The sequence below is a fragment of the Sinocyclocheilus grahami genome, unplaced genomic scaffold (genome assembly GCF_001515645.1).
Source record: "Sinocyclocheilus grahami isolate Dianchi unplaced genomic scaffold, SAMN03320097.WGS_v1.1 scaffold44.1, whole genome shotgun sequence".
In the NCBI taxonomy this organism is placed as follows: domain Eukaryota; kingdom Metazoa; phylum Chordata; class Actinopteri; order Cypriniformes; family Cyprinidae; genus Sinocyclocheilus; species Sinocyclocheilus grahami.
In genome coordinates this window covers 2,828,155-2,853,161 of record NW_015505223.1, presented here as the reverse complement: position 1 = coordinate 2,853,161, position 25,007 = coordinate 2,828,155, and the positions used below count along the sequence as shown (strand labels likewise).

General features: G+C 36.6%; 1 protein-coding gene and 1 long non-coding RNA gene across 4 annotated transcripts in view; one reads left to right on the top strand and one right to left on the bottom strand.

The window, feature by feature from the left end:
• Window positions 1-25,007, bottom strand: part of kcnab2a (potassium voltage-gated channel subfamily A regulatory beta subunit 2a) — a 145,883-nt gene that overhangs the window by 93,786 nt on the left and 27,090 nt on the right. The window lies entirely within an intron of this gene.
• On the top strand, window positions 1,087-3,154 carry LOC107582418 (uncharacterized). Its single transcript, XR_001608948.1, has 4 exons — window positions 1,087-1,334; window positions 1,801-1,920; window positions 2,438-2,566; window positions 3,061-3,154. It is a non-coding gene; the product is annotated as an uncharacterized lncRNA (long non-coding RNA).

Below are 25,007 nucleotides of genomic sequence, written 5' to 3'. Positions count from 1 at the left end.
ATATATATATATAAATAATAGTGGGGTTGGATAACTTCTCAGCCCAAACTGCTTTGCAATTAATTTGTGGTTAATTAGAATAATTAACATGTAATTATCATGTAAATGTAATTAATTAGATAACAAATTATTTAATGAATTGTGCAAAAAACGTTCAGTGCAGCTTTAAAACCAAGAAAAATTTAATATTTTAAATTTTAAAAAAATCTGGGAAAGAAAGAAATTCTAATATGCTAATATGATGAATGCAGTCATAAATATATGTAAATCCCAACTGGCAATAGTGAAGTCACCTATAACCATGGAGAAAGGCCAGTGTGTCAGTATAAATGTGTGTGTGTGAGAGAGATACCATCACTCCTTATGTGCATCGCATACACCTGAAATCACCTCCGGCTATGTCAAAACAGCACGGGCTGTCCAGACATTTAGGTTGTCAAATCACCTGGAGGATCTACACTGATGCAGGTAAACTCCCGGAACTCTCTCAGAGCACCCACTGACATATCAGCAGTCGTCCATACATCCTCTACACATGAATGCACTTACAAACAGACACATGGAACGAAGCCAGATGAATGTAGTGATGTTAAGTAACCTTCCACAACTCACTGAGAGGTTGTGGAGAAAGTCAGGGCTGTATTACAATTACATGTCAGTATCTCTCAAAAGCAGTGCTGCTAAATAATTAAAAATTGTCTAGTCTTTTGTTTCTGTTGGTTGCTATAGTGTGAGCAGGAACTGACTGAATCTTCCCCCCAGGATGCTGAAATACCACTGAAGAATGCTACTGCTAACTGAGGGGGAAAATGATGCGAGAATGGTCCAGAATTACTAATGAAATGTGGGGTAAATGCAGCCCGCTGTGCTGAGTGCTGTAAGCAGACTCGCAAAAACCCGCCTCCAGAAAAAGGCTGCCCTACACACACACATACTGAGGAAGAGGAGGGAGGAGAGGAAAGCAAAGAAAACTGCAGATGAAGAGAGATTAGAGCAAAGAGCTGACTAGGCACAGCCATTCTAACGGTGATGAAGGTAGAAGAGACGTGAGGCAGCTTTATCCTCAGCTGCACTGTAAAAAAGGATTTGAGACTTTAGCTTCCCCAACTCATTTTCCTAAGTCAGTTCAACTAAAATGTTGGGTACACTTAAGATATTAAGTTTACCAGTGCCCAACTAATCCGTTTAATCAGAGTAGTTCACGCAACAAAGATTTCTTAGTTGTATGAGTGGCAATGCAAGGAAATCCCGCCCACCGAGCCTTCCTCGCAGAACAGGTCGCCATGCTTGAAGACTGACGAAAAGCTTCAATTTTTGAGTCAAGAGTTCCAGAGGTAAGAGCAAACTTATGTCCAGCTTGTATTTATGAAAAATGTTTGATACATTAGGGTAAAGAGTAATATTACACAGGTTGTCAGTGTAATCCTCGCGGCAGTGTTGTACGGAGTGTAAAACATGGACAAAAATATATGTAATGTTATAGTGATCACGTATTTTAAGGTGTAACGTTAAACTAGATAAATACAGGGTTGTCAGTGTAATCCTCTTGCCACTGTTTTTATAGAACCCTGCACGTGATATGTGGACAAAAATATATTTCTAGTGGCCATGAATTAGTTCCCTCGTGATAGTGAAATCGTGTCCATGATTAATAATTCTTTCGCTGGACTGTTTTATTCAATTGTGGCCATGATGTAATTTGTTAACGTTACCTCATTTCTAAATAAATCGAGTGAACAGTTTAACCCATCTTAAACGTTAAACCTTTATTTGTGTCCATTTGATTGTGATATATTTTAGGCCTTACATTTTCAACGGACATTTATCAGTAGCCCCTGCAAGGAAACCCCATCGCGTTAGAACAGGTGCCGCGCCACGGCTGACGAAGCCTCCATTTTGAATTAAGACTTCTTGATTGAGGTAAGAGCAAACTTATGTCCAGCTTGTATTGATGAAAATGTTTAAATTAGGGTAAACTAGAGAAATATTAAACGGGTTGTCAGTGCATCCTCGCGGCAGTGTTGTATGGAGTGTAAAACATGATATGTGGACAAAAATATATTTATAGTGATCACGTATTCGTTTCTCATTTCATGAATTCATTATTTCGTTATAATTAGTTAACGTTAAGAGGATTGTTCATTTGACTTAATTCGTTCCCTGTTTTATTTAACTGTGGCCACGTTGTATTTCGTTAATTCTTTAATTAAAATGAGTTGTGGTGACATTGTAGTTTACCTCATTTTAATTAAAACGAATTAATAATTTAGTACAACATGGCAACAATTTACTGAAACAATTTTATTAAACGTTAGAAGATGAATTAATATGAGTCAATGATATTTTCACTGCAATAATGTGCACATTATTGCCACGTGTATTTAACAGAACTAAACTTTCGAGTTTTATATGTTCATTTGATTGTGATATATTTTAGGTCATAGGCCTAAATTTACAACGGACATTTAACAGAAGCCCCTGCAAGGAAACCCCACTGCCTCAGAACAGGTGCCAGGGCTGACGAAGCCTCCATTTTGAATTAAGACTTCTTAATACAGTAATTGAGGTAAGAGCAAACTTATGTCCAGCTTGTATTCATGAAAATGTTTGTTAAATGAGTAAAAGTACCAATTAAGGTCACCAAAATCTGCCTTGTGCACATTTTTAGTGCACAAGTTATTGGTTTCAGAACAAGAAGTTGTTAAAATTAAATATTAATCTCCCACATAATATGTAATTTTATTTGAAATACCAACATTTCAATTAAGATGTACATCATTAAATGTAAAAAGTCTGGCTGTGAATTCAGCAGATATGTCAGTGATTTGTTAAAATGATCATAACTTCACACTCTTCACAGGGCTTACACACAACAGCGTTTAAAAGACACATCCATCAGCGGCTCTGTCTAAAATTAAGGATCCACTGATAGACGTGGCTTTTAAATGCCCCTGTGTGTATCTGTGTTAGAGCTAAAACAAATTTTACACTTTAATTGTCTATAGGCAAAGCCATATTTATGCTGTTATATTTATGTACTTTAATTTTTTCTTCTTACAGATTGGTGCTGAGTTTATGCGCCTGGTTTCTACTGATCTCCAGCAGTCTTTCTTTGATGGACTTGACAAATATGTCCCAAGACTGTTACAGATGTACAGAGTGTGAACTAGTAGCAGTTCTGACCTGCGCAGTCTCCTTGAACCCCTTGGTGGTTCTGGAGGAGCAGATTGTCAAACGTGACCTAGGAGATGTTGCTAATGCCTTTGCTACTCTCATGGGTCTTCTTTACTGTCTTGACATAGACTATCCCAAGAGACTGAAGTACACATTCGAGGTGATACAAAAAGTGTTCATGGGCATTGGCAGTGGCAATTGTTCTGCGAAAGTTAATGGACTCCGCAACAGTTTGCTTCAAGACAGACAAAGTGTAGTGGCAAGTTGGCATTGAGTTAATCTAAGCTACCAAACTTGTTGCATGTACAAGTTTTCATAAATGTTTTATTTTTTAGAAAATTGTTCGACAGAAATGTTATGAATTGAAAACTGTTGTTAGTTTTCATATGTTTTTTTAGATAATTGTTTGACAAACATTATGATGTTGTACTTTTCATACTTTTTTTAGATAATCGTTCCACAGTAGGGCTGCACGATAAATCGCATGCGATATTTTAACGCGCATCTTGTCAGAAAGCCGGTTCTGTAATCAGCGGTAAATCTCCATCCCCTGTGGGCTTTCACGTTGAGCAGCATTAAATACACATAGCCGTTGTTCACTGAAAAAAAATTTTTTTTTTGCGCAGCTCGTCAGTGAACAACGGCTCTGTGTAGTTAATGCTGCTCAACGTGGAAGCACGACCGTGATGGAGATTTCTAGGCATGATGAAGCGGATATCGTCCTCTTTTGGAAGACCAAACTGAGTAGTTTCGCTTTCACAACGAAGCACACAGCGTCTTCAGGACATGGCTGCAGCGTCAACAATACTACAGTGAGAATAAAAGTTACGACTTCTTTCTTTGCGTGAACATTTGGGAGGCGTTATGCAAATCTTCCCAGATCACGACGTAGGTATGTAGGGGCGTGTTCGAACAAGCCATTTTAGGTAGGCGTGGTTAACTCTTAACTTTTATAAAGAATATCTCTTTGGATTTGAGACTTTAGTCTTTGCAACTTTACAGATCTTCTTTATGCACCAAGAGCTTGTAACACTCCAAAGAGAAAGGACAAATTTTAAATCGCATCATATGACCCCTTTAAGCTTTTCTGCCAATTTTGCCACCTGTCATGTGTACAGATACTTTTTCATACATGAGAAGTGCACTTAAACTTCGACATGCAAGTGGTTGCTGTAAGAACAACAATACCTTGACATATGTTGATTTGTATTGACTAACTATTATTTGAGAAATTCTGTTTACAATATTGAGTTTGTACTTATTGGTCACTGCCTACTGATTCAGTTGGTTTTAATAAAAATGTCTATACTAGCTAACGTTGATAAAGTGAACACTTATATGACCACAACGCAAGGCAAGCACATTGCATGTAGGTTAGCCATGGGAACCCTGGCTAAATTAAAAAATACTGCTATTGGAAAAGTGTACTACTAAACGTATTGTACCACTTGTTGTAAGCAATTCCTCTTTACAAACTTGAATGGTATTCACTACTGGGCGACTGAACAATCAGTTAGCAATAGGCTAACCATTTTTTAAAATCCAAACAAAATTATACTATACATGAGAGCATGTTACATCCTTTACACTAGACCCAAACCGAGGGGACACATTGTGTTGGCCTCTCCGCCTGAAGGACTCAAACATCTATATATAACATCCATAAACACATGAACAAAAACACGGGCCATCTGTCTAATTACATACATGTCCACACATGTGACTCAGATCTGTGCTGTTTTTAATGCATTTGCCCAAAGGACATTTGTCTCCTTACTGTTCCTTTAAAAAAAAAAAGGGAAAAAAAGAAAATTTTCACACTTAATCAACATCTTGCAATATGCTTCAGAAAAAGAAAAAAAAAGCAATGCACAAGCATTACAGGATGAATATGAAAAGTTGTCCTCCAGAACGAGAGCAAACCGAGGGGACACATTGTGTTGGCCTCTCCGCCTGAAGGACTCAAACATCTATATATAACATCCATAAACACATGAACAAAAACACGGGCCATCTGTCTAATTACATACATGTCCACACATGTGACTCAGATCTGTGCTGTTTTTAATGCATTTGCCCAAAGGACATTTGTCTCCTTACTGTTCCTTTAAAAAAAAAAAGGGAAAAAAAGAAAATTTTCACACTTAATCAACATCTTGCAATATGCTTCAGAAAAAGAAAAAAAAAGCAATGCACAAGCATTACAGGATGAATATGAAAAGTTGTCCTCCAGAACGGGAGCTTCAGGAGAAGCAAGCAAAAAAAAACAAAAAAAACGGCTGTATACAGTAGTTCAAAATATCGATACGACGATGTATCGTCACAGAGATTTGACGATACGGGTATCGATACAGCTGGCCCTGTATCGATACTGTGGCACGTGTGCAGCAGTGGACTACGCTTAATTTGTTTAAAACTTTACAACATTTAAAATGGAGTAGAAAAGTGTGAGGTTTCTAAAAAATAATGATTAGAGCATCTGTTAATAATCTGGCCGCAGAGGAACACAACTGGGTTGCCTGATATAAAGAGACGTAATCCCCAAAACAGAGCTTTACACTTGCGCAGTACAGAAATATCTGCTAAACGTGCTACTTATCTTTGTCAACCTGGCAACCGTGTGCACACGCGCTCTCTCTCCACTGAGGATAAACGCGCTTGCTTTCTGAAAACACTGGTTAGCTTGCAGTTTAGCGATCTCCACTTCAATATTCTATTCTCAGAAAAGTGTAATTCATCAAGTGTTCATTTATGAGAGCGAGAGAGAGGCTTTGTATGTATGAATTACCACCGTTTTGCCGCATTTCTCTATTAACAGTGAAGCTGTGGCTTTAATTCCTGTAGAAACAATAATGTTACCAGCTCCTTGTTGAGAAAGATAATGTAGCTCTTGAGCGATTAAGCTATTAAGTTGATAAAACTGTGGGGGCTAAAAAGTTTGTTCCTGAATGTCTGAGTGATCTGTGTGTGTGACTAAGCATGTGTGTGCGTTAGATACAGAAGACAGCGCATTAGTTTAGAACTCTTCTAATTTTAATTTTAATTTTTTAAACGTACAGAATTCGTTAATTTGTGCAATGATAACCTACCAGCAATGCAAATATGATTTTTTTTAATATTAGAATAAGTACATTACAATATACATTTATTAGAACGAGTACATTATTATTTATGGGCTTAAAAACAAGATGCAAACAATCAGAATATTGTACCTGGTGGGAAGTTCCCAATGTAAACATGAAACATATGCCATTACTATATTGTACTGTGGTACAGTTATGGAGGCACTTCATAATGCAGAGGTCAGCTGCCTGCTCTGCCAATAGTTAGAAATGGCACTATAGTGTGCAGTGTTTAATAAACAGCTGTTTCACTAAATTCTGCTAAGGTGAAATTCAGCGCAGTCCTGTAAGAGAGAGAGAGAGGCTGTGTATGTATGAATTACCACCGTTTTGCCGCGTTTCTCTATTAACAGTAAAGCTGTGGCTTTAATTCCTTTAGAAACAACGATGTTACCAGCTCCTTGTTGAGAAATATAATGTAGCTCTTGAGCGATTAAGCTATTTAGTTGATAAAACTGCGGGGCAGCACTAAAAAGTTTGTTCCTGAATGTCTGAAATCGGCCGCAGCATGATCTGTGTTGAGTGACTGCACCAAACTGCTTCTGTTTCACACAAATGCTGGCACAGACATGCATGTTCAGCTAGAGTCGCTTTGAACTCGCGCATCTTTGGAAGTGGAGCTGCACAGAAAAATTTAAAAAAAATGTTGTGCACACCGCCACGCGAAACGACGTCGCGCGCACTCAAAGCGAGCTTGCGGACGCGTCGAGTATAAATCAGCCTTAAATCAGCCTTGAGAGTGTATGCGTTAGATAAAGTGAAGACAACGCGTTAGTTTAAAACTCTTTTCATTTTTTTTTATTGTAGAGAGTGTTAATTCGTGCAATGATAACCTACCAGCAATGTAAATGATTTTTTAAACATATTAGAATGAGTACATTACAATATAAATTTTTTAGAACAGGTACATTATTATTTATGGGCTTAAAAACAAGATGCAAACAATCAGAATATTGTACCTGGTGGGGAGTGCCCAATGTAAACATATCCTATATTGTACTGTGGTACAGTTCTGGAGGCCCTTCATAATGCAGAGGTCAACTGCCTGCTCTGCCAATAGTTAGAAATGGCACTATAGTAAGCAGTGTTTAATAAACAGCTGTTTTTCTAAATTCTGCTAAGGTGAAATTCAGTGCAGTCATGTATCGTGATACGTATCGTATCGTGGCCTCTGTATTGTGATACGTATCGTATCGTGACTTTGCTGGTGATACACAGCCCTAGTATACAGTTAAATGGTTACCACAAATTTAAAGTGGCTCAGGTTTGCTGTGCATGCTGGGGTTTTGCATACTAATATCTGAGCAAAATACTTTGCCGATATGGGTTGAATTCTGTAATGCTAAAACATGCCATTTATTAAAATATGTGCACTAGTGGTCAACAAACAAGGTTTTTTTTTCTTTTTCTCAATGATCAATTTCTACAACGCAGGGGGTCTGATATATAAAAGATATACACTATAATTTCATAAACAAAACTTTCTGATGAATGCACATGAGATATGCACTGCAGAAATTAATATTATATATTAATCAATTTACACTTTTAAAACGGTTTGAAAATGCTGAAAATATCGAAATGACCAAAGATCATCACTAGCATGTACTCGTTTCATAGCTCTGAAAGAGTTGCAATATCACACATAATCTGTACACATGATCTACGCTACACATAATCTGTAGTGTGAATCAGCATTCTGTCGAACTGATCCCAGTATGATAGTTCTGTCAATAGACTGCAGCATTTCAGCATGGGTTGTGATTGTGTAAAAATGCCTCATCGTAATGGAGCAAAGGTGACCACACACACACACACACCGACTGCATAGTGAAGCAGCTTTACTCAGCAATAGGGTTGGGTATCGAAAAACCAGTTCCATTTTAGAACCGGTTCCAAATTTCCAAGAACCGGCTATTCGATAAGACGCGTGCATTTCGATTCAGCTTAACGATTCCTGCGTTCGCATTTTAAGGTAATTAAACACAATTTAATTGCAGGAACGGAAAGAACTTGCTCCCTGTTTGCGTGCAGCGCACACGAAGCGCAAGCGCGAGCACAGAGAACAGAGGTCGCGGTACGGGTTCCTGGCTTGTGTCTGTTCTCGAACCGTTCCGTGTATTTCCACTATAGAAAAGGTTGTTCCGGGCTGAAACTGACTTCTTTCATATTTGTCGACCAATATGCAGAAAACTACCTCAGTATATCATCATAAACACAGCCGTTTTTGTCTTATGTGAACGTAAACAGATGAGAAAGAAAACACACACACATGTACAGTATTTTTAGATCTGTGTGCGTTCCGTGTTAAAGGGGTCATATGATGCGATTTCAAGTTTTCTTTTCTCTTTGGAGTGTTACAAGCTCTTGGTGCATAAAGAAGATCTGTAAAGTTGCAAATGGTAAAACAACATTATTAACGGTCTTGATATTTACTTTGAAAGCTTGAAGCTCGCGATTATGGTAAGGGGCGTTACATTTCCGATGCGTGCTTGTGGTGTTCGGCCAATCACAATGCACTGGGTCAGCTGGCCAATCAGAGCAGACTGCGCTTGTCGGAAGGAGGGACTTTGTAGAAAACGAAGCGTTTGAGAGAGGCGGGGCATAGAGGACCTACAATAATGTACAGTATTTGAAAAATAATGTGTTTTTTGGAACATTAAGCATGTCAACATATTCTGTTACACCAAATAATGATCTTTAAAAAAGCATCATATGACCCCTTTAATAACTTTAATTGATTAATCTATATTTTATTTATGAAAAGAAAACTATGCAGTGTTTTTAAACTTTTAATTACAGTTTCTGTACCAGAAATTTTTTACAGTTGTATTTATTTATGATATTGCTAATTGATTTGTTTGTTCCTATCTTATTACTGACTGTTTACTTGTCTTTAACACTTTAATATTTGAAATTGATATTAATCTAGTTGTTTTTGCTGTGGTATTTTTTTTAAAGCACAGGCAAAATTCCTCTTGCAGTGTTCTGTAGACTGCTGATTTTTGCTCGTGTTATTCAGCTGCAACAGAATGTTTTGTAAAAAGACAATAATTGATAAATGTTCAACATCTAAATGTTTGACTTAATTTTTTTATCTTATTGGAATCAAAACTAGGAATCGATCAAATTCAAACGATACCCAACCCTACTCAGCAATAGTCATCCTGCCTTGTGCCTCTCCAAATCTCCCCTCTGAATACTATTTTTCTCAGTATTTATGTGTGTGTGCTATTCTCTTTTTCCTACCGCCTTCTCATCCTTTTGCATTCTCACTCTTTTCACTTCCCTCCTCAGGCTCACCCTGCAGCACATACACATGTGATTGTCCAATGAGAGACCTGACTGATGAAATGTGAACTCTTTCTCTTTGACGGATATTGATACAGGACAACATTTAGTCAGCAGAAAAGGCCCACTGGACAGCCTCTGTCTAGATGTCCATTAGAAAGCATGATGAATTTATATGACAAATGCAAATACACTTCTGTACACTAAACTACATAAAGGTGCAAAATAGGGCTGAAACGATTCCTCGAGTAACTCGAATATAAAAAATTCATCGAGGCAAATGATGTGCTTCGGAGAATCGTTTAGTCCATTTACTAGGGATGCACTGAATTTTCGGCCGCCGAAAATATATGCCGCGCCGCCCAGCAATGTTGAGGTTTCACTCTCCTTCAGCCGTCATCATTGCGCCAATATTCTGTTTGCACTGTTTGTGAAGTAGTACTGTTTGCAGTACTAGGCAACGCTGGTAAAATCTCGTTCACTGATCTGGTCCCCGCTATGCTCTGCTCACATGCGCTGATAATAATAGCTTTGCCAGGGTTTTTATATTTTTATACATGTTTACTTGATATTTCTTTACACAAAATTATAATTTCTATTCATTTCCCACTGATTTACACGATCTGATGAGCATTAACTTGTATTACGCGATCATATTCATGGCAGAGACGCACGTTTTCCTTTAACACACACACACACACAGAAGCGCGCCAGACGCTTGCGGTGATTTCAGCGTTTGCCGTCTCAATGAGGACATAAACACACAAACATCTCCAGAACTGCTCTGAGAGTCACTTCATGAGCGTTTCACCGTTTCATTTGAGTAAAACTAGCGTCATATCATATACACACAGAAATGTAAAGGTATTCATATCAACCAGTCAAAATAAAAGTCCGGTTTAATTTGAAGACATTGCAGCAGAAATATTTTACTATTGTTCAGCAGAATGTACTTACTAGTACTACTAAAATTATGAAAACTTTATTTCTTAAGGAATGATCACACAACATTTCTTCCATGTTTTAATTTTAATAGTAAATCCCCTTTGTTTGGCAAAAAGTTTAACTTTCAATAATTTAAAGATAAATTATTATGTTTTATGCCTTCAATTGATAGCCAGATAGACAACACAGAATTTCTGAGAAAAAAGAAAACATTTCATAAGGCTATTTTAAGAATAAATACATAAAACATTAGGTGAGAGAAAATAAAACACAACTTTATAACTGTCATTTTCTTTAATCATAGCTAGAATTATTATAACACCTAAAATATGTTGCACGTAAGAAGTGTTTGTTTCAACCACTTGAAGGGTGGGTACATTGTGTGCACATGATAAGGATAGTACCACCTCTGCCGCATTTTGAGAAAGGAAAAACCCTGTTTGCAGGACTATACATTATTTGGATAATTAGTCAAAAACAACAACAACAACAGTTATGTCTGATTCTGTTGCATAGAACTGAATAAAAATAATACATTGATATTTAATATTAATATATTTTCTGCCCAATTTTCTTTCAATTAAAATGTGGTTATTTTATTGGCTTGTGTTTCTTAAATTCCGTGTCATTTAAATTTATTTAAATTAAAAAGTCTTACAAAATTACTTCATATTATTTAATAAAATAAATAATTATTACAAAGCATTTTCGGTTTCGGTTTTCGATCAAGCACATCCATAATTCTCGGTTTCGGCCCAGAATTTTCATTTCGGTGCATCCCTACCATTTACTGCAACTACATACATAAATATAAAAAAAAAGTTGTTTTTGTTCCACGTTAGCTTCCTGCCCACTAATTTTTGCCTCTTACAAAAGCCACAAAGCCTTCTAAGAAGACAGTAAAAGCTTATGTCATGCCTGAGCTGTAGTTAGGCTGAAACGTGAACGTTAAGTTGCACAATGTTTAGGTTTTATTATTATTTTTTTATTACTATTATTCTGATTTATATCTTAGTTTTTGGTTGTACAGTTTACCTTTTTTAAAGTAATTTGAAATAGATTTTTATATTCTTATATATTTGTATTTGCATTTTGAATGTAATATGGCAATTAAATGCACTAAATGGGTTTAGTTTTCAGTTATTAATATATGCAATTTCAGCAATAAAAATTGTAATTTTTCTAAAAAGGAAACAAATTACTTGTTAATTTTAAGAGACCTGTATTATTTTCTCTTGTATATTTAGTATTGCTCTTTAGTATTTAGCTCTTATCCGATTACTCGATTAATCGATTGAATTTTCGGTAGAATACTCGATTACTAAAATATTCGATAGCTTCAGCTCTATTCGCAATTCTCATCTGGAATGCTCAAGAAATTTCAACATTGTCTCACGGGTTCAGCACAAGTAAGCCCACATCTCCAGTTCTACTTTACTGATGACTTAAATTGCATAACATTTTACAATAACTGTTTTGTAATTGAGTTAGTAGGAAAAGCAAATTTAGAAACACTCAAAATTCCCATCAGTGCTTGCATTTCATAAACATGCTAATACACTTCAGGAAAACATTTCAATGGAACGACCTTCATTCCCAAGGAAAGATGTTCCATGAAACTCTTGACTTAAACATATGAGGGCACCCAAGGAAGGCCAGAGGACAACTCGGCCATCTGACAAAAATCTGTTCATGAAATATAATCAATTTAGTGTTTTATCAGAACCAGAGCTTCCATTATTGAAAGGTTACTCTTAGAGGCCCACAATATATTGGCAACAATGATGCAGTGCTGATTAAAAGAAAAAAAACTGATAGCGATGCTTGGCCTCAACAGCCCGATCTAGATGCTCAAGATGTATGTCTCTACAGAAAGAATAGGGCAAATGGGTGTGCTCTAGTTAAACAATAATGAGGAGAGAAAGGAGTCGTGCCTAATTAGGATATTCAGCTCATTTGCATTATTCTCTTTTTAGGCAATTATGCAATGTAGGAACAATAATCGAGTCAACCAAAGTTAGCTATCTGTAAGCTTTGGTCATAAAACAAGTTTCCTTTTTTAAATTAGATATTAACTCTACTGTGATTTCAGCTGAAATGTGGCTCTGGGCAAATGAGGCTGGACATAATTAACTTGCTAGTTTAGGATAGGAAAAAAAACATCCAAATGTAGGTCAGTGAAAAATTTATAAGACCCCAAAGTCTAAGGCAACTGAACAATTTGCAATTCATTATAGCAGATGAATCCGGTTTATCAATCGATGCCATAGCATCACTGTCTTTAATATAGCCAGGGAACAGGTGGAGGGATGGTCTGCATCCTGAACCCCTGGAGAGAAAGGTCTGTCTCACAATTCACTCGCACACAGGCCTGTCTAAAATTCACCCAACAAAAGCAACAGGAATTGAGAAAATGTATTGACCATGAAATGCATTTTGCATTATTTCAAACCATTTTCCCCAAACACTCCCCTGTCTTTTACTGTTCGGAAAACAGGTAGTACTGCTTCTCCAGCTGACAAGGAATGTTCTCAGAACTTTGGTTAACTTTCTGGAAAGGTTTTCTTTAAGTTATGAACAAGCGTTACTCCAGGAATGTTAATAGAATGTTTGTTCAGAGTTTGTTCTTCATAATGTTCTCAAAACATTATTTATACATCATTTATAGAACGTTTTGTTTTAGTTGGACGTTCATATAATGCTTTTTTTTTTGTTACTAGCTTCAGAACGTTTAGAACATTCCAAAAGGTAACGTTCCCATAATGCTTGCAATATTATAAAATGGAATGTTCCCTTAACATTCCATACCCATAAAAACTGTTTTTAAAACATTTTTTAAAAGTTTTGAATGTTCAGAAAAAATGTTTTCATAACTAAATGGGAACATTAGCAAAATATTCTTAGAACATATCAGGGCTCGACAATAAGGACAGCCAGATGGCCCAGGGCCAGTGTGAAAATTTTAAACTAGCAAAGCTTAAAAACTAGGGATGCACCGATATGAAAATTTTGGCCGATACCGATAACCGATTATTCTTTATTTTTGAAAGCCGATAACCGATATGTTGGCCGATAAATCTATATCCAAATTGTTATATACTTTTTGAGAGCCTGATTACAAAAAAGGTCTCATCATTAAAAGCCACATCCCAAACACTTCAACATAAGCAGCCTAGTTTGAACGGTGTACGTTTTAAAAATATTTTTACTCTCCCATTACCAAATTTAGTCATAAAAAAGCCTTACAAATAAATAAAATTATGCATAAATAATGCAAACAAGTCACTGGACATCATTACACATGTAAAGAATCAAAATGAATGCGCCACAGATCAATAAAACGGAATAGCCTCTGCACGGACAATAATTAAATGATTTTAATTACTAAACCATATTGTTGATGAAAATAATAAGAGAAAAATACAAGTGGTTGTTGTTATTAATAATATATCAATGATTTTGAAAAAGTAACAAATTAATACCACTGTTTTAAATAGCAGCCATTGAGCTGCAGCTCAAGCTGAAGCTGAAGAGCTGAATGAACACGGTAAACTGAAGCGTTTTGCTGGCAGCTTATTTAACTCAAGGAAATGCATCCTGAGATTAATATTAATACAACATAAACATAATATTACAACTTATATATGTACAAAATGACGCAGTTATTGCATGCTATAGTCAGAATGTGTGATCCTGTTGTGGATGCGCTCTTCCCATAACAACGCGCTGAAACACAGCAACTAAACCCAAAGAATGCACAACGTTTTATTATAATAATGTTCTCATTAGAATGTTATATACACGACATTCCCAATCATAGTTATTAATGTTGTGCACTGCTGTTTGAGCTGCGTGCGCTGAGCTAAAGACGATCACCGGTAAACTGAAGCGCTCTTTTAACTTAACCAAACGCATTCTATATGAGATAAATCAGATATACATCAAATAAACACAATATTACAACGTACAATTGCACAAAAGGCTGCAAACGAACAGCGCGCATCTGAAGTGTCTCTGAAGGAAATAATGCATTATTTATCGGCTTTAAGATATCGGCCAAATTTTCTTATCAGGCCGATACCGATAACAGAAAAAATGAGCATTTATCGGCCGATACCGATGTGGTGGCCGATATATCGTGCATCCCTATTAAAAACATGTGCAAATGATAAACATTCGAGATGACGCAGCAGTGACAAATTTGTCAACTGCCCCGAATCTAAATTGTAGTTCATACTGTTAGCTTTGAGGCCATCTATATCCTAACTAACCTCAAGCAGACCCAGGCATTTAAAGTGTCATTAAGTTGTATATAATAGTTATTGTACATATCCCAGTAATTAAAGCTGCAGTCCTTAAGTTTTGCCTCTTTGTCGCCATCTCTGTTTGAAAACCTGGAATTGCAGCTGGGTGCGTAATTATCTAGCTTGCGGTTGGCACGGCTCCAGCGCGGATGAATCTAATGTTCTGAAGATTATGTGTGGCAGTCAGTCACCGCACTGGTGTGGATATTTACTAGTGGTTAAACGGATCGTAGTTGATCCGCACGGACCAAGCCCCACTGTTCGGCACGCATGTGATCTGCGGATTAATTGCCAAATTTAACCATAATAGACTATAATTTTATCATTTGTTCGTATTTACACAAGCAAGCAAATTTTAAACAATTCCAGAGAGAAAAGGCGAAAGGGAACTTGATTCGTTACTCGCACGCTGTTCTCTACGCGCACAGCCGCACACACATGAAGTGCACACGTGTTTAAGACGGCACGCGAACACCAAACTGAAAACTCCTCTTCTGAATCCTCTGAACAGACACATAAAATTATGACAAAATACCCATCTCGACAATCATTCTGGTAAATGCAGTCAGTTGTTACAAGTGAATGAAAACAGCTGAGAAAGAAATCGGATGTGATGTGTATCATTATATCAGATCCGTGCATCAGGTCTTAAAGGGACAGTGGCCTATAAATACTGCTGCTGTCATTAATGATCATCAAACAACAAAACAACTGTGATAAAAATCTATATTTAATTTATACAGTGAACACTAAGCGGTGTTATTTTCCCTAATTATTACATTTCTGTATTTGAATACTATCAACCTTATTTTATTCAGTGTTTCCCCTGCCATTCTTTTAGGGGGGCGGCCCGCAAAAAAAAAAAAACCCGGAATCTCTGATTGGCCAGCTATCCAGTGCGTTGTGATTGGTCGAATTCCTCAAGTGTGTGACGGAAATGTTACGTCTCTTACTATATTGTGATGCCTGCGGCAACCACATGTGACGACCCGGGATGGACTCCGCTTCGTCCACGGTGAAAGCTGATCGTTGTGATTGGTCGAATTCCTCAAGTGTGTGACGGAAATGTTACGTCTCTTACTATATTGTGATGCCTGCGGCAACCACATGTGACGACCCGGGATGGACTCCGCTTCGTCCACGGTGAAAGCTGATCCGGCGAGCCACAGCGTGAAGTTGAAGTATTTCCTCAGCGACCAGCACGGATCAGCTCCAGGCATGACGAAGCAGATATCGTCCTCTTTTGGAAGGCCAAGCAAAGTAGTTTCGCTTTCACAACGAAGCACACAGCGCCTTTACGACATGGCGGCGGCAACAATACTACAGCGAGAATAAAAGTTCCGCCTTCTTTCTATACGTGAACATTTGAGCGGCGTTATGCAAATCTTCCCAGATAGTGACGTAGGTATGTGGGGGCGTGTTAGAACGAGCCGTTTTAGGTAGGCGTGGTTAACTCTGAACTTTTATAAAGAATATCTCTTTGGATTTGAGACTTTAGTCTTTGCAACTTTACAGATCTTCTTTATGCACCAAGAGCTTGTAACACTCCAAAGAGAAAGGAAAAATTTAAATCGCATCATATGACCGCTTTAATCATGTTTAAACTTTCTTAGTTAATCTAGTAGTATTTGCTGAGGTATCAAAGAAGTACTTCGCTTTAAGTAATAAACTGAAAGCAAGTTACATTGAAATATTTTTCTTTTCTTGCTGATCCGAAAAATTATACGATCCGTGGGTCAAAAACCATAATGTGATCCGAACCGTGAGATTTGTGATCTGTTGAACCACTAATATTTTACTGTACTTCGCAATCACAGATTCTAGCCTACATCTTGGAATATGACCCAAATAAGAATTTTCACCGTATATTGCCATCTGAACAAGTAAGTAACAAGTCTGCCACGTTTGTTCTGCATTACCATAAATCTCGCTACCAATGGGGATTTAATCTAAAGAGCGGTTAGCTCATATCACATCAAACCGTTCAAAATTATTATTATTGTTATACTTTATTCTCAAATGATTAATGTTAACAATATCAGCTTAAAGTGTGTAAAATCAATTTAAATGATATTTTTAAATATTTAAAAATGAAAATTATATAACCAATTTGTTTCACATTCTTTCTTGGAAAATAAAGAATCACTATAACTTCTGAAAGTGACCAGCAGTGTTTTAGCATTACTTAAAAAGTAATGTCACAAATCAGAAAATGTAATTTAACATCAATGTGAACGTACAAACAAAAAAATTAATGACACTAATTTTAGATAATTGTAACTTTGCTTTCCACACACTACTTCTTCATATACCACAGCAAAAACTAAAGTCTGAGAAAGTTCAAACATGAGTAAATGCAAGTGAACAGTCAGTAAAAAAAAAAGAAGAAAAAAAAATACACAATTTACAAGCATAGATAAAATAAACAGTAGTATTCAGGTACAGAAATGTAATAATTAAGTGTAAAATAACACTGCATAGTGTTCAATGTATGAATTACATTTAGATTAATCTTTGTTATAGCCATTTTGTTGTTTTGTTAACATTAGTGACATATTCAGCAGCACTTATTTATAGGCTGCTGTCCCTTTAAATTTCGACCGCATGGATCCAGTATAATGATACACATCCGATTTCTTTCTCAGCTGTTTACATTCATTTTAAACATAACCGACGGCGTTTACGAGAATGATTGTCGAGACGGGTACTGTTGACAATTCTGATTGTATGTGTCTGTTCAAACATGAGGAGGAGATGCGAAAGACGAATCAACTCGGTCTGAAACGCGTCTCTCTGGGTGCGCGCGAGTGCGCTTTGCACACGTGCTGCAGAACTGAAGAGACGCTGTGCGAGACGCGGCTCTTCAGGTGTGAGTCAGACGGCAAGACGAGACGGCAAAGAGTTGTTTTCTGCAACTTATTGCACTTAACTCTTTTTAACGTCAAGCAATTCTCTGCTATATGCGTCGAACTAAAATTTTGACCTTTTGCAACATTTTGATTTAAGTAGCCTATTATTAAAATGATAATGATATCGCACGATTACATGAGACAGGAGTAGTGGTCGACCGATATATCGCCAAGGCCGATAAGTTTTTCTGTTTAGCCGATCCGTTCGAGGCGGGACTTTAATTTTGATGGCGCCGAGAACGCCAGCGCCTGCGCACCCAGTGTTCACATTCTCCTTGTTCGCTGTCATCGTTAACAGTTCTGTCTAATACGGACAGAAATATGTCTAATAATCAGATAGAACTGTTAAACAAAGGAATTAAAATGTATACAAAAAGTATTATAATGATTGCTTTTATATTATTAGCAATAGAAAGGCAAACATTATAATACTTTCTCGTTTGCCATCAGCATTCAGCAAATATGCATTTATATAATTTAAACAAATCTTTGAATGATTTGAACATCTCATTTCAAAAACCCTGCAAACTTAGTCGGACCCAGTTGTGAGATCTTGTGAAGTGTGCAGTTGTATCCTGCATGAATCATGATCGCGTGTTCTCTGTGTGACGATTAGGGTTGGGTACCGAACTCGGTACTTTTAAGGGTACCGACTGAATTGCGTGATTCACGTTAAATCAATCGGTGCAAAATTTCGGTACTTGAGAACGCATCTGGGCACATACGCTACAGAGAGAGAGAGACCCTGTGATGTGAAGTCACCCCTGCAACTCGTTCAAACAACACACAGGGCAAGCCGAAATGTTCTGAAGTGTTGGTTAAATTTCTAGGGCCATATGGTTTCTGCGAAAACGCGGCCAGGATCGCGGAGTCCATTCATAAAAACGTAATTTACCCTATAGCGCGGAATGCCATGGAATTCGTCAATTTTGGACGAATAAATCTAAAGTAGGTCTGCCACTTAATTCGAATCGCGATATGAACTAGTGTCTGTGAATATTAAAATGCAAAAAGACGGTTTAAATATGAACCCTGCATGTTCTGCTTGCCTCTGTATGTATGAATGGCGGAAACGCGGTTTTGTTTACCACACAAATACTGAAGCACGCGTGACGCTCGTGGTGATTTCCGGCCTCTGCGTCTCACTATATGACGGCATGAACACAAAAACTTAATCTCCAGAGCAGCTGTGAGAGTCACTTTGTGGGAATTTTACCGTTTCGTTTGAGAAAACTAACATCATCATACTGTATACACAGTATGAACGCGTGACGCTCGCTGTGATTTTCGGCCTGTGTGTCTCACTATATGACGGCATGAAGACAAAAACTTAATCTCCAGAGCTGCTGTTAGAGTCACTTCGCAAGAATTTTACCGTTTCATTTGAGAAAACTAGCATCATCATACTGTATACACACAGTAGCTTCTTCTTCTTGTTGCTTTATGGCGGATCGCAGACTTATAATGCATTACCGCCACCTATATCTCAAATAGACCATTGACACTATCTACAATCACACAGTAGCTTCATGGCAACCTGTCAAAATAAAAGTACGGTTTAACATGTAAAAGAAATGTATTACTCTTGTATTACTTTTGTACAGTATAATTTTGTGGGAATTTTACCGTTTCGTTTGAGAAAACTAACATCATCATACTGTATACACAGTATGATGATGGCAACCTGTCAAAATAAAAGTACAGTTTAACATGTAACAGAAATATATTACTCTTGTATTACTTTTGTACAGTATAATGTACTACTTTAAATATTCAATTTTCGATCAAATTTAAATAAAACAATTAAATGATAAAAATAAATATTACAACCAGATTAATCACTTAATTGTAGGAAAAAAAAAAATACAATTATTAGCCTATTAAAAATGTTTTAAAGGAATATTCAAGCAGTTTTTTCTAACTTTAATTTTCATTTGATTTAAAATAAATGTTTAATGCCTTCATTTGATTTTCATAAAAATTAAAACAAGAATTTCTGGGGAAAAAAGTTTGTAGGGCCTTATTGTTCAAAATGTTGAGATTGAGACTTTTGGACTTATTTTTTCACTGAAATAAATGTTTTTGTAATTACACAGAGAGTAAAGTACCGAAAAAGGGTACTGTACCCAACCCTAGCGCAAACACAAGGAATTTGTTGTGGTTTTACAGGAACTCTTGGTACATAAATGCATACAAATAACCATATATATATATGAGACAAGATAGTTATAGAAGTTTCTTTTGAGCATGTGGCACTTTAAGCATTATTGTATCGCATATTGAATATCGCATAATTTAATGAGTTATCGCATATCGCATTTTTCTTCAATATCGCACAGCCCTACCGCTTTCTGTCGTCTGTTTCCTTTCGCGCATAACAGAAATATATTACTCTTGTATTACTTTTGTAAAGTATAATGTACATCTTTAAATATTCAATTTTCTATCAAATTTAAATAAAACAATTAAATGATAAAAATAAATATTACAACCAGATTAATCACTTAATTGTAGAAAAAAATTATACAATTATTAGCCTATTAAAAATGTTTTAAAGGAATATTCAAGCAGTTTTTTCTAACTTTAATTTTCATTTGATTTAAAATAAATGTTTAATGCCTTCATTTGATTTTCATAAAAATTAAAACAAGAATTTCTGGGGAAAAAAGTTTGTAGGGCCTTATTGTTCAAAATGTTGAGATTGAGACTTTTGGACTTATTTTTTCACTGAAATAAATGTTTTTGTAATTACACAGAGTAAAGTAGTGAAAAAAGGTACCGTTTGGTACCGGCACCGAAATTCAGGTACCGATACCGGTACCATACCGGTTAAAATGTGAACGTACCACGTATGTGAGTTCAGCTTCACTGGCCTTCAGCTTGACAAACTTTAAACTTGTGATTTCAAATTATGCTGCAGGGCTCTATGCTTACTTTTCTTGTGAGCACTTGTGAGGTTCGTTCAAAGCCAACCTCATACGTCTGTAGCATCTGTGTGTAATAATACACACTATATATTCTCTTTTTATATGACAAACAATAATCATGCAGATTTATGTTACAAACTTATAGAATTGTACAGTAAGAAAGTTATTTCCTTTAACCAGGAAATTAACGTTCTTAGAATTGACAAGACGGTTGACCCTGAGTGGTCAGCTAAATATCTACAGTGGATCTAAAATATGAATAGTTAATTATAACTAGTTATGGTTAATTATTCATATTTCCCATGAGCTGATTCGCTACACGTCATTCCCCCGGAACTGCTTGTGTTTACAACAGAGAGCGCAAGCTAGATTCAAGTGATTATTACTTTTGAATATGGATATTTTTCTTACAAAAATGCATCGATTCGCTACAGAAGGCCTTTGTTCACCTTCCGGAACCATGTGAGACACTTTTTTTTATGGATGGGCGATTTTTATTTAAGTTATTTTGGACTGAAAAAAAAAAACAATATCGGTCGACCACTAGGCAGGAGAAGTTCATTCATGTTTACTTCACGTTAAAACTAGTAGTAAAGAGGAAGAGATGATTGCGTTGCCGTTTGAACTGAGGCGTTTATATGCGATCTGTCACGCCACATCAAAGAGTGGCAAAACGGCATTTATTGTTTGAATTTCCTGGAAAAAGGACATAATTTGAAAAGGTGAGACTTTGTTTCTTATCAAAAGTAACAATATATAAAACCGGAAGTCTAGAGAAGAGCATTTCGCGAAATATTAGACTTTATAATCATTATATTTTACTTTACCTTTATTATTAATGTTAATTATTTAATGTTTAAATAAATCTATTATGAAACGAGTTATGAGAGGCACTGTAAATGAATTTATTCAACACATTTGAATTATATAAAGATATGAAACAGATTTATTTAGACCTATATTTCAACAACAAAAATATTTTTTTATCATTTAGAAGTTAATTTAAAAACTACATTATGTGCAATGTACGTTTGCATAAATTTTTTTAAGTTCCAAGTGTTGCTTGTTATATTAAAAAATATATATAATAATTAAATTTAAGTTTGGGCTCGGTTGTTAACTGTTACCTTATAGTAGGCCTAATGTAAAAGGGCTCACTATAGTTTAGAGCATAAGCTGAGGTAGATTTTTTTATCCCTAAGAAAATGTTAATTATAACCGTTTATTTAAAGAAAGAGCAATTTGTTCAGTAAACCACTATTTAATAAAAAAAAACAACAACAACTTGACATCAAAACTGTGGTACATACCGAACAGTCATGCTTGTGTACCGTTACACCCCTATTTATAATAATATCCAAGAGCAACCAGCCGCAAGTCCTTCAGTCTGTCCTGCCTCAACTTACTGTTTCTGTAGACATGCAACAGTGACTGCTTTTTAAACAGGCAGTCTGGATTTCTTTGATTTGTTTATATTGCTTATGCCAGAAAAACAACACAGTGTAGTGTTTTGCAATTCTTAAAACGTTACTGCCTGCCACCTGGCCAAGTTTCACTCATATTTGGCGAGTATCCATTTTGGACCTTGTAGTCCATACTTACAAATGCTCTGCCAACATGACTGGGTGGTCTAAATGACAAAACACACACAAACACATATACACATTAACACACACCTGCGATGCAGGCAGGTGTGATAAATGCCGCAGGTTAAACAGATCTGCAAGTGCACACCCTTCTCCCTGGTGGGACTCCCAAACATGACTAATGTACCAAGACAGCAGCTCTGCATCCAAACCCCAGGATGATTAGAGAGAACTGTTAAGGAGTTTTCTCAGAGAAGAACCTTAAATTTACATGCAGAGCTTCCTTCATGTCTGCTTAAAAAACAGTCCGGCAACTATTAAGGCATATCTGCTGAAAAACAAATGCATGAAAGTATGTGATATCCCATATTTTCTGACTAGGTAGTGCTGTGTTCGATACGACGATGTATCATCACAGAGATATAGCTGGCCCTGTATCGATATTGTGGCACGTGTGCAGAAGTGGACTACGCTTAATTTGAATACGAGAACAACGTTTAAAATGGAGTACAAAAGTGCGAGGTTTCTAAAAAATAATGAATAGAGCATAATATATAGGCTACAACAAGGTTTAATCTGGCCGCAGAGGAGCACAACTGGGTTGCCTGATATAAAGAGACGTAATCCCCGAAACAGAGCTTCCCACTTGCGCAATAAGGAAATATCTGATAGGAGCACAACTGGGTTGCCTGATATAAAGAGACGTAATCCCCAAAACAGAGCTTCCCACTTGCGCAATAAGGAAATATCTGATAAGTTTATTTTTGTCAACCTGGCAACCATGTGTACGCGCTCTCTCTCCACTGTGGATAAACGCGCTTGCTTTCTGAAAATACCGGTAAGCTTGCAGTTTAGCAATCTCCACTTCAATATTCTATTTTCAGAAAAGTGTAATTCATCAAGTGTTCATTTATGAGGGGGGGGGCTGTGCATGTATGAATTACCACTGTTTGCCGCATTTCTCTATTAACAGTAAAGCTGTGGCTTTAATTCCTTTAGAAGCAATGGATGTTACCAGCTCCTTGTTGAAAAAGATAATGTAGCTCTTGAGCGATTAAGCTATTTAGTTGATAATATTGCGGGGCAGCTCTAAAAAGTTTGTTCCTGAATGACTGAGTGACTGACCATGTGTGTGCGTTAGATACAGAAGACAGCGTATTAGTTTAGAACACTTCTAATTTTTATTTTTATTTTTTCAACATAGAGAGTGTGTTCATTTGTGCAATGATAACCTACCAGCAATGTAAATATGATTTTTTAATATATTAGAACGAGTACATTATTATTTATGGGCTTAAAAACAAGATGCAAACAATCAGAATATTGTACCTGGTGGGGTGTGCCCAATGTAAACATGAAACATATGCCATTACCTATTTTGTACTGTGAAAAATAAAAAGAAAAAAAGTCTCTCACACGGCTCCGGGGGGTGAACAAAGGCCTTCTGTACCGAATCGATGCGTTTTTGTAAGAAAAATATCCATATTCAAAATGTAATAATCACTTTAATGTAGCTTGCGCTCACTGGAAGCAGTTCCGGGGGAATGACGTATGAGGTCAGCGCTGCGCATGCGCCAGTGTGTCTCGTGAAAACCAACGTTTGTTAAAGGGGTCATATGATGCGATTTCAAGTTTTCCTTTCTCTTTGGAGTGTTACAAGTTGATTGTGCATAGATAAGATCCCTGAAGTTAAAACCAAAGAGATATTCTTTATCAAAGTTAAGACTCTGCCACGCCCCTCTAAAACGGCTCGTTCTAACACGCCCCCACATATCTACCTCACTATGTGGAAATATTTGCATAATGCTGCCCAAATGTGCACGCAAAGAAAGAAGGCGTGGTTTCAGTAACCGCAGTTAGTGTTGAAGCAGCATGTCAGGGAGAAGCTGTGTGTTTCCAGGAGAAAGCAAAAGCTCTTTATTTGGCATTCCGAAAGTAGATGCATTTAGGAATCTTTAAGATTACTTACAAATAAGAGAACAATACAAGTGGTTGTTGTTATTAATAATGTATCAATGATTTTGAAAAAGTAACAAATTAATACCACTGTTTTAAATAGCAGCCGTTGAGCTGCGCGTGCTGAAGCTGAAGAGCTGAATGAACATGGTAAACTGAAGCGTTTTGCTGGCAGCTTATTTAACTCAAGGAAATGCATCCTGAGATTAATATTAATACAACATAAACATAATATTACAACTTATATATGTACAAAATGACGCAGTTATTGCATGCTATAGTCAGAATGTGTGATCCTGTTGTGGATGCGCTCTTCCCATAACAACGCGCTGAAACATGGCAACTAAACCCAAAGAATTCACAATGTTTTATTATAATAATGTTCTCATTAGAATTTTATATACACGACATTCCCAATCATAGTTATTAATGTTGTGCACTGCTGTTTGAGCTGCGTGTGCTGAGCTAAAGATGATCACCGGTAAACTGAAGCGCTCTTTTAACTTAACCAAACGCATTCTATATGAGATAAATCAGATATACATCAAATAAACACAATATTACAATGTACAATTGCACAAAAGGCTGCAAACGAACAGTGCGCATCTGAAGTGTCTCTGAAGGAAATAATGCATTATTTATCGGCTTTAAGATATCGGCCAAATTTTCTTATCAGGCCGATACCGATAACAGAAAAAATGAGCATTTATCGGCCGATACCGATATGGTGGCCGATATATCGTGCATCCCTAGTACTTCTAATTAGTGACCGTTGTTTTGATCTCTCCTCTGC